Source organism: Lontra canadensis, unplaced genomic scaffold, assembly GCF_010015895.1.
Source record: "Lontra canadensis isolate GAN:19392208 unplaced genomic scaffold, GSC_riverotter_1.0 scaffold28, whole genome shotgun sequence".
Taxonomy (NCBI): Eukaryota; Metazoa; Chordata; class Mammalia; order Carnivora; family Mustelidae; genus Lontra; species Lontra canadensis.
In genome coordinates, this window is record NW_022631022.1 from 395,315 (window position 1) to 406,101 (window position 10,787).

Genomic DNA, 10,787 nt, shown 5'->3' on the forward strand with positions numbered 1-10,787 from the left:
TAAAAAAAAAAAGAGTACCTAGAACTTATACAATCGGGGGGAAATACAATATAAATATGTAAAACATAAACACATACCTTTATTCTGGAGTTTATAATATTGCAAAACTGATACTATGTTTAAACAGTTGAAATACTAAAAACCTTCTAGTTAATAACATTTAGGGAAACCAATGAAGAGTAACCCAAGGTACTCATACTATGGATCAAGATCATTCCTACCATACAGTAAGCACTACCATACAATACAATAAGCACTACCAGCTAGCTCATTTTTAAATCAAAATAATAAAAAAGGAAAACTTCAGACTATTATATTGGTACACAAATGGACAAAATAATTCTACTGAACAAGGTTAATAATGTAATTATGAGATAAATTATAATATAAAATTATAAAATTATAATATTTAATAGGATAAACACTATCCCTGCAAGAAAGAACTGCTGAAACTAACATGTAACACCTAAGTTCATAAATATAACCAAACTTTTCCTTTAAATACATTGAGTCTGCTCCTGGGGAACAAAAATAGTTATTGATGAATAGGTAAATTATCATTTCTCAGACATTAATCTGTATGTTTCAAATGTAGACGGAGCCTACCCCTAAAGGTAATTTCTACCACCACTGCCCACTTAAATCACAAGTTAACTATTACTCTTGGCACCCTTCGGTGGGTTACCAATGCCTTAAGCCCAAATTCCTTCGGTTGGTTTTAAGATTCATGGGATGGTCCTTGCTTTCACTCCCCACTCCTTCCTTCTCACTTGCTTTCTACATCTGAACCCAGTAGTTTGCAAGAAAGTGTGATCCTTGAACCAGCAACATTCCCATCACCGAAGCATGTCAGAACTCCAAATTCACAAGCCCCACTCCTATCAGGAGATTCATATGCACATTACAGCTTGAAAACCACTGCTCCGGCCTTCCTAAATTGCCTGCAGATCCCCAAATCTGCTCTGCTCTCTCTTACAAATGTAGCTGGCTACCTACCTTCTTTTATCTCAATCCCTCTGAGGTGTCCTATCCACCTTGTTTCCTACTCATCTTTCAAGTCTTAGCTTAGAAATCACTTCAAAAGAAAACTGTAAACTTTTCCAGAATTAGAAAAATATTACTCAAGATTTCTTCTATTATTGTAGCTCTCATTTGCATTCTTCACCAACTAAAGCCATTTCTAGAATTACTTAAGGCCATCAAAGAAAGGCTTTGCTTGACATACCCCAAAACATCACTAACACATGACAAAAATAAAAAAAAGATTCATAGCTTTTCCACCTGTGTTATGAATGCATTGGTATAACTGATTTCAAAAAGAGTATAGAATGTTAGAAAAAATATAATGTACAGTAGAACCAAATGTCAGGAAAAAAAGACTTTTATTGAAAAATTAAAAACAGCAACCAGTTCTGAAATTCACATCTTGAAATTAATTTGAATTTTCTCTTTCCTGGACATATTTCTCCCATTTTCTAGAGGAGGGAGAGCAAGTAATAAGGAATATGACTTTTTTAAAAAAAGGCAATCCCAGAAGAAAAAGAAATGTGTAAAGCCTAGATGAACCCATATTTAACGTCAGACATATGAAAAAAGTATGGATTTAGAAACAGTTCTCCAGGGGCACCTGGGTAACTCAGTCAACTGAGTATGCCTTTGGCTCAGGTTGTTGCCCCAGGGTACTGGGATCAAGCCCTGGAGTTCCACTCCCTGCTCTGCAGGGAGTCTGCTTCTGCCCCTCCCCTGCTTATACCTGCTCTCACTCTCTCAAATAAATAAATAAAATCTTAAAAAAAAAAAAAAAGTGGTTCTCCAATATTTTTAATAAATTTGAGATAATCTCACAGTACATAATTAGTCACTGATTTATCTTCTATCATTTAATGATCATCTAGCACATGCTTAAAAACTATGTGGTATTAAGAATTATGTGTATCTCTCTCTCTCTCTCTCTCTCTCTATATATATATATATATACGGAGATGAGGTTAACTTCTAGTTATTTAGCCAAGAAATTAATCTTTTTTTTTAAAGACTTTATTTATTTGACCGAGAGATATACGGCGAGAGAGGGAAGACAAGCAGGGGGAGTGGGTGAGGGAGAAGCAAACTTCCTGCTGAGCAGGGAGCCCGACTCAGGGCTTGATCTCAACATTCTGGGACTGTGACCTGAGCCAAAGGCAGTTGCTTAAAGACTCAACCAGCCAGGTACCCCAGAAATTAATCTTTTTGAAGATTTTATTTATTTTTGAGAGAGAGACACAGAAAAGAAGTGGGAGGGGGGGTGCGGGCAGAGGGAGAAGCAGACTCCCTGCTGAGAAAGGAGCCTGATGTGGATGGAACTCAATCCCAGGACCCTGGGATCATGACCTGAGTTGAAGGAAGATGGTTAACTGACTAAGCCACCCAAGTGCCCTAATCTTTTTTTGTTTTGTTTTTGAGATTTATTTATTTAAGAGAGAGACACACAGAGAAACAAAGAACATGAGCAGGGGGAGGGGCAGAGGTAAAGGATAGAGAATTCTCAAGCTGACTCCCTGCTGAGAGAGGAGGCCTACCCAGCTGATCCCAGGACCCTGAGATCATGACCGGAGTCAAAATCAAGAGTTGGATACTCAACTGACTGAGCCACCAGGCACCCCAAGAAAGTAATCTTTATGCACACTAACAGACAGGTACAAAGTTGTTCACAGTAGCTTTGTTCCTAAGAGCTAAAAACCAAAAATGGCCCAAATGTATCAACAGAACAGAAAAACATATGTACTCAAACAATGGAATACTACACTACAATGAAAAAGAACGAATTACTGTTAACTTAAAATATGGATGAATCTTAGAGACACAATGCTGAGCAGAGGAAACCAGGGTGATTCCATTTGTATGACGTTCAGCAAGAATAAAACTAATCTACTGTGATAAAAGTCTGAAGAGTGGTTATTTTGGGAAAATTCTGACTAGGAGAGAACATGAGGAAGTGTTCTATATCTTCATCTGATTGGTGACTACATGTTTACACATGTAGAAATACACTGAGCTGTTTATAATTTCTGCACTTTACCATGTAGGATATTCTTTAAGTCCCATAAATTTTTTAGAAAATGGAAGAGAAAGTTCCTATTCCTCTATGCCAGTGAGGAAAACGGGAAGAAAGGAAAAAAGGAAGGAGAAAATGTTAAATAATTTTCAAATTCCTGCTTTAAAGTTTAGTTGTCTTATGCAACAAAAATTTGAGCACCTACTTTGTAACAGGTACTGTTCTGGGTGCTGGGTATATAGGACTAAATAAAATGGGTAAAAATACCTGCCCTCATGGATCTTATAAAAGGCATGGAAAGATAATATAGAGTATGTTGGATAGCCAAAAGAACAAAATAAAGAAACAAAACAGAGAAGAGAAATAGGAAGAGTATGTGTAGAAGGACTGCTAGGATTCTAAACAAGGGGGCCCGTAAAGGCCTCACAGAAAGGGTAATATTTTAATTAAGACTTGAAGGAAGTAAGGGAGGGAGACATGTATGTGTGGAAGAACATGTTCCAGGTCTCCTGAAGCAGAGAGAAGGCCACTGTGACCACAGAGAAGTGGGCAAAACAAAATAAAATAGCAAGGGTTTCAAGAGTTTAATTAAGAGTTTTACTCCAACTCCTTATTTAAAGATTAACTTAGGGGCACCTGGGTGGCTCGGTCTGTTAAACACAGACTCATAATTTGGTTCAGGTCAAGATCTTGGTCATGAGACTGAGTCCTGTGTCAGGCTCCAAACCCAGCATGAAACCAGCTTAAAATTCTCTCTCTCCCTCTGCACCTCTCCCCCACCCTCTCGTGCTTTCTCTCTCTCTCTCTCTCTCTCTCTCATAAAAAGAAAAATTAACTTAAATCGGAATGCCTGGCTGGCTCAGTCATTAGAGCATTTGACTCTTGATCTCGGGGTTGTGAGTTCAAGCCTCACTCTGCGGGTACAGATTACTTAAAAATAAAAATCTTAAAAAAAAAAGATTAATTATTTTTTCCAATCTTTTCTACGCAGAAACTTCTGTAACCACTAGTTCAGTCCACCCTTATCTGATCTTCTGAGTTCCTACAGCTGCACCACTACTGGCATCTTTACATACTACCTTGCAATTAAATATGCACTGTCTCCCACTCGCAAATAAACCAAGCCTCTTCAGGATAGTGACTAGCTTTTATGCTTTTTTGTATCTCTCTTAGTTGGCTTATGGATAGCACTTAAGTGGTTACTAGTAAGGCTGATGTTAATAACCTCATCAGGCATAAGATTAGTTAACTGTGGATAGATTTTTAAAAAGAAAAAGAGGAAGGGAAGAAACCAAGATGAGGGAACTATGTGAGTAAAGGCACTGAGGCATCTCCATGTGTCATGATCCAAAGTCTGGATTTTCTCTGAGCCATGTCCTTAAGACTCTGAGATCCTCAACATCACTTTTCTAAAAACCACTCCAGGCTTTTTTTTTTTCCCCGTTGCAGGGAGGGGACAGGACTAGGCACCTGGTATTCCTTTCAAATAATGCTTTTGTAACACCAATGTGCATAACTAAACAAAGAAAATCTTAACCAATTAGCTACATGACCTTGAGCGAGTCATTCAATGACTCTTGCATGCGTCAGTTCCCTCACATGCTAAAATGAAGTTGGATTAAATGATCTCTAACGTCCAAACAATCTCAAATTCTCTAGCTTTTTTTGGAAAAAACTGAATGAATAAACATTACAACCTAACTTCTTCAATTTGTAAAATGAATAAAATATCTATTAATAATTTTAATACACTGGGGGCACCTGGGTGGCTCAGTCTTTAAGCGTCTGCATTCAGCTCAGGTCATGATCCCAGGATCCTGGGATCGAGCGCCACATCCGGCTCCCTGATCAGTGGGAAGCTTGCTTCTCCCTCTCCCACGCCTCCTGCTTGTGTTCCCTCTCTCACTGTGTCTCTCTCTGTGTCAAATAAATAAAATCTTTAAAAAATAATAATAATTTTAATATACTGAATAAGGAGCCATATTCGGAAAGCAGTGTAGAGTATTTGGAAAAGCATAGAACCAGGAGTACAACAGACCTGAATCTATATAGCCTGTTGCTTAGTAGATAATGACCCTGAGCAAGTTAATAAATTGTCAGCCAATAAACAATCTAAAGACACACAAAGGTTGGCAACAATCATGTCCCATATAAAAAGCAGCCAAGGTAAAAATATCTACCAATCACTGATATCCAAGATCTGAAATACCCAAATTAATTTATAACTCTCCTATATTTTAGTTATAGGAATTAGTGGTTGCCTCAAAATCTGCAAGTATAATGGAGCAACTCTTAACTCCTATAGTATAAGGAGTCTTACTTTTTAAATATGAGGATAAGAACTACAGATCTAATACCAGCTTGTGGTCGTAGGTGTTTAAGGGCAAAGTATCTTATTCTATTAAAGAAAGCCCAAATTTTTAGAAAAATAGGACAAGACTGAGATTTGGGCTTAACTCAGACATTATGAAGATATCAATCTTGGCATTGAGGGCTCAAACCTGTATTGAGAGCCAATAAGCAATTGAGGTTCAAAAAGTAGTAAGACTAACATAAACCTGGTTTTGAGTCCAGGAGGACCCAGCGACAGACATAAATAATTACAGCATATTAACAAACATAAGAGAATGAAAGAACAAGACGGAGAAAGTGAATAACCCAGTGGGATAAGGAAGAGGGAGGACCAGAGGATACCAAAGACTTAAAAAGCAGATAGTGCTTAATCTGTATCTTGAAAAATCAGTAGACTTTGTCAGCAAGACAGGAGAAAGAAAGGCATTCTAAGCAGTGAGAAGAATATACGAGAAGGCTGAGTCAGGAAACTCTATGATTTTTTAGTGAATTAACTGGATTAGTACAGTTGGAGCTTCAGATTTATGATGGGGGAAGTCCAGGAGATGAGACAGATGATGAAGGGCCTTGTAGTGATAAAGAGTAAAAACTAAATACTGGGACGCCTGGGTGGCTCAGTGGGTTAAGCCTCTGCCTTTGGCTCAGGTCATGATCTCAGGGTCCTGGGATCGAGCCCCACGTCGGGCTCTCTGCTCATCAAGGAGCACGCTTCCCCTCCTCTCTCTGCCTGCCTCTCTGCCTACTTGTGATCTCTGTCAAATAAATAATTATTTATATGAAGAACACCTAAAAAATAAATTATTATATGAAAAATAAATTATATAAAATAATTATTATATAAAATAATTTTTTATTTATAACTTTTTATAAATATTTATGAAATATTATTTATCTTTTTAACAAATTTTATAAAATATTATTTTAAAATTAAAAATTTATTTATTCAGTTTTTTAAAAACTAAATATGTACTGTAGGTAAACAAGAAGTATGGATTTTAAGAAAGAAGCTTTGAATAGATTTGCATTTTAGAAAAGTCACCTTGGCAGGAGTGTAAAGGATGGATTAAAGGGGGTCAACCACTACAAACCTCATTCTACAATTCCAAGTTAAATAAGGACATTACATCACCCCGTACTCAACCAGAAATCAGAAATAAAAATAATAATGCTTTAACAAATAAAGCTAAATTATCAAAAGAAAATCATTTACCTTCATGATTGTATATTCTGGAATTAAATATTTTCTATGTATCTTAAAAAGGAAGAGGTTTCTAAAATTACGTATCATAAATGAAAATTACATGGAACTAGTTGTATCCTGAGAACCAGCTACTCTTCGGACATCTATCCCTTTTTGTAGACGTAACACTGCTTACATGCAACACCAAAATCAATGCGATAGCATCCTTGGAATTGGAGCTTACACTGATTACTAACAGGGACTTCTCTTTAATTTTGTATATATGGAAACCAAGGCCCTAAGAGTCTAAAAAATTACCCTGGTTATACGTTAGTAGGACAGCGAAGACTGGGATTCATGCCTTATGATTTCCTTTCTAGAAATTGCTTTAGTACATCATGTTTCTAATTCTAGAATTTTGAAAGACAATCCAAGAGCCATTCTGGTAGTACCATTTTCATTACAACAATAATGAAATATAAATAGTAATACTAAATTATAGTAATAATGAACCATAAAATTATGTTTCATATGCCTCAGAAGAAAAACAAATCTAGTAGATGTATCCATACATTTGACAAAAAGAAATCTCTTCCTGAAGTCTGTGCACCAATAAGAACACCTCTACCCCCAACACAGAGACACAAGGTATTTCTGTCTCAGGAGATGAAAAATTTCCCTTCTCAAACTTGGAAATAATTAAATTTGAAAAAAGAAAGACCTTGAATTAATTTATCTTTATATACTTAAATATCCAACATCTTTAACATGTTTTAACATTTTACTTAGGTCTCAGTATTCTTATTCTGTTGTGCTCCCCACCCCCTATAATTATCAGATTCTTGAAATACACTTTTGCCTTCACTAGTACACACAGTGAACTAGCAACACTCACAAAATGCCTTATAAATACTGTACATTTCACAGATTTGCAATTACCAAAACATTTTAATTTTTAGACTTCTCTAATTTGCACTTATGTCCACTCACTGAAATAGGTTCAAATATTAAAGTCTAAAATTAATAGCTCTCTTCCATGCCTCTACAACCCTCTCTTAAAGAACCCCCCAAATACTTGTAAGTTCGATGTGTATGTATCCTTACAGACTTTTTAATGCTTATGTAACAAAAGGTGCTAATCCTCCAAGAATCAACATATAATTAACATCCAAACTGTACTCATCATAATTCAGTCTTTAATAATTCAGAAGGCAGATCATTACCTTATTTGGTTTCTTGTTATTATAACAGGCATCGATTATATTATTATTCGAGGGTTATCTTAAAAAAAGGTGAGCTGAACCCCAAGTACCTGTTTCTTCATTATCAGCATGTCAATTATTTTATATATTCATTTCATTTGTTTTCTCTCAATATAGGTTATATGTGAGCTGGAATCACTGTACCTCCAGTGCTGTGATACCTCCTAATCAAATATTTGTTGACTGCTCAGTATGTTTACTTAGAAATCATGAAAGCTGCTTTAAAAAGTTACTGAAATTTGCTTAATTATTCGTCTTTCAAAAATAATGAGGAAAACAGGGGCGCCTGGGTGGCTCAGTGGGTTAAGCTGCTGCCTTCGGCTCGGGTCATGATCTCGGGGTCCTGGGATCGAGTCCCACATCGGGCTCTCTGCTCGGCAGGGAGCCTGCTTCCCCCCCCCCGCCCCCGCCCTTCCTCTCTCTCTGCCTGCCTCTCTGCCTACCTGTGATCTCTGTCAAATAAATAAATAAATAAAAGTCTTTAAAATAATAATAATAATAATAATGAGGAAAACAAAGGTCTGTTTCAGGTTTTCTGGCTGTAGTTCCAACCGAATATCTGCTCAACTGATCAATTTTGATAGCTATAAAAGTCAATCTGGCAAAGATGAAAACAAAACAAAAAGCTTAAGCTCCTCATGGGTTAAATATTGCTATGTGGGATCCCCCCCCCCTTTTTTTTTTAAATGACTGCAATACTCAAGGATTAGGTACATTATTCCTAATCTTTTTGATTCTAAGATAAAAAGAAATCTCAATCTTAAAAAACTGTTACTAAGAAAAAGACTAAGGCAGGCAAAATTCTTTGCTTTGGCATAGTCAAATTTGTCTGTTTACCCAAAATGACAGAATTACTGTTAATAGGGGCTCCACCGCCTGCCACATCATTTACAGGCCTCTGTGATGAAGTTGCTATCTAACCTGAAGAAATGTCAAGCAAATGCAGACTTCCCAAGCCATACATTTAATTTTTTTAAAACCATACACACATACACACAGGTCATTTTACTTGAATTTCACCAGAGTCTGGGCTAGTTACCAAGAACTCTGCATTAGAGACGAGATTAACTCAACCTTAACAATATAACTGTTTTTGCAGGATTCTCTAAAAGAGCTGTTAGCCATCCTTACAGGTCTCAAAGGAGGCTTCTGCCTAGTTCTAGCTTTGGGACTTCATATTCCAATACATTATTTGGAGACTAAACTTCAAGTTACCCCTCTCCACGAACGTTTTTCAAAGGACAGAGGGAAGCCAGAACACACCTCCTATTCCTACTTGACTGCCTACCACTCAGGCAAGACTTCAGGACAGATCTAATAATGCAGGATCAGCATAAGCAGACTATCTAGGAAAGAGAAGCCAAAACCACACAGCCTTCCCTATCTTCAGCGGCTGGCACGCCCAACCTTAGGAAACTCGCCCTCTAGAGAACCTAAGGTGCGGCCACTCTCTCGTTCCCAGAGCAGCGAGACCAGCACGCCCCCACAGGGAGCCCGGGGCAGGGAAAAGAAAACTGCAGAACAAACCCACGATTTCTCCAACTAAGAAACAACGCGGATCAGTCCTCCCACTGAGCACCAAATCAATCTCACGGAGAAAGAGACCTGTTCCAGGATGCCGACCAGCCACAGACTGTCTACTGGGCTGGCTCCGGATGCCCCTAGAGCCCCCTTCCTACCCCGAGCCGACCCAGTAGTGCCTGCTGAGCCGCGCCCTCCATTCGAGATCTCCCGGAGACCCACTAACTCGCCCTGTCACCCCTTTAAAGACTGGAGACCATGTCAAGTTACCGCCCCCCTCTGGGCAAAGCAGAAACCCCAGGAGAGACGCCGGTCTCCGCCGAACACCCTTCCGCCCCCAGCAGCCCACCAAGGCGGCCCGGCCCCTGCAGGACCCAGACACATCGCCCTCTCGCCCCGAGACCTGGATAAACAGAGCCCCCTCCCCGGAACCCTAATTCGCTGCTTTGTCACCCACGGATGCGAAACGCTCCCGCTCAAAGGACCCCCAAGACCCCAATGATCTGCCCCTTCAGAGACTTAAGACCTGCTAAACTGAATTCTCTGCCTCCAAAGAGCCTGCGACCGCGGTATGAGGACCCCTTGTTGTGAAACCCCGCTACGACACCTCGAGGAACCCCAGGACCCTGGCAAATCTCCCTTGACCCCGAAGTGGGACCCTGTGCGCCACCACCCACCCCCCACGCCAAGCTGGAAGAGCCTCAAGAAGCCTCCCCATAAACCGCCCCATCGCCTCAGGAGCCCCGGGACCCGCCACACCACCCTTGGGCGCCCGCACTCGGGTCCCACCCCGCCGCCTCGTGCCCCCGGCACTCTCCAGCCCCGCTAAGCCTCGCGCCCACCCGGCAGCGCCGAACAGCCCGCGGAGCCGCCCCCGTCGGGAGCCAGCCCACCCAGGCTGCTCCGAGTCCCCGCTCCCCGACCGCTCCGCAGCCGAGACGCGCTCCGGGCTTTCTTACCTGGGAGCGCCGGAGGGCGAGCGGACCGAGGAGCCCTGAGGAAAAGAAGGCGGCGGCAGGGAAGGGGCGGCCCAGGCCTGCGACTGCCGCAGCTCCAACCTCCCCGCGAGGAAGCGCTTGTGTGAGGAGAACCCTCCCGCTTCGCGCGCAGCCGGGAGACCAAGCTACAGCCGTGCCCGCCGCTCTTCCCGCGAGATCCCAGACACGGCTAGGGGCGGCCGCAGCGGCTCGAGTGACAGCCCGCAGAGCCTGTCGGCGGCGGTGCAGGAGGCGGGACTCGGAGCCCATTGCGACCAGTTGCAGAATAGAAAAAGGATTCGTCCCGCCCACCGCTTCTCCCCTCCCCCGCCCCTCCCAATTAACTAGGGGCAAAAGGAGTAGTGACCTTAAAACAGAGGCGGTGGCGGATCGCGGCAAGGTATCTGGGTTGGGGAAGCTGGGTTTCTGTCTGTCTGGTCCTGCTCAGTCTCCGTAAACAC

The 10,787-nt window shown here is 40.9% G+C and overlaps 1 protein-coding gene across 2 annotated transcripts in view; it reads right to left on the reverse strand.

Annotated features, from left to right (window-relative positions):
* The window catches only part of GLCE (glucuronic acid epimerase), a 116,320-nt gene extending 105,828 nt beyond the window's left edge, over window positions 1–10,492 (reverse strand). For both annotated transcript variants that reach the window (XM_032864593.1, XM_032864591.1), the window contains exon 1: window positions 10,309–10,492. The gene's annotated coding sequence lies outside the window, so the exon portion shown is untranslated. The remainder of the gene's footprint in view (window positions 1–10,308) is intronic.
* Window positions 10,493–10,787: the final 295 nt, after the last annotated feature.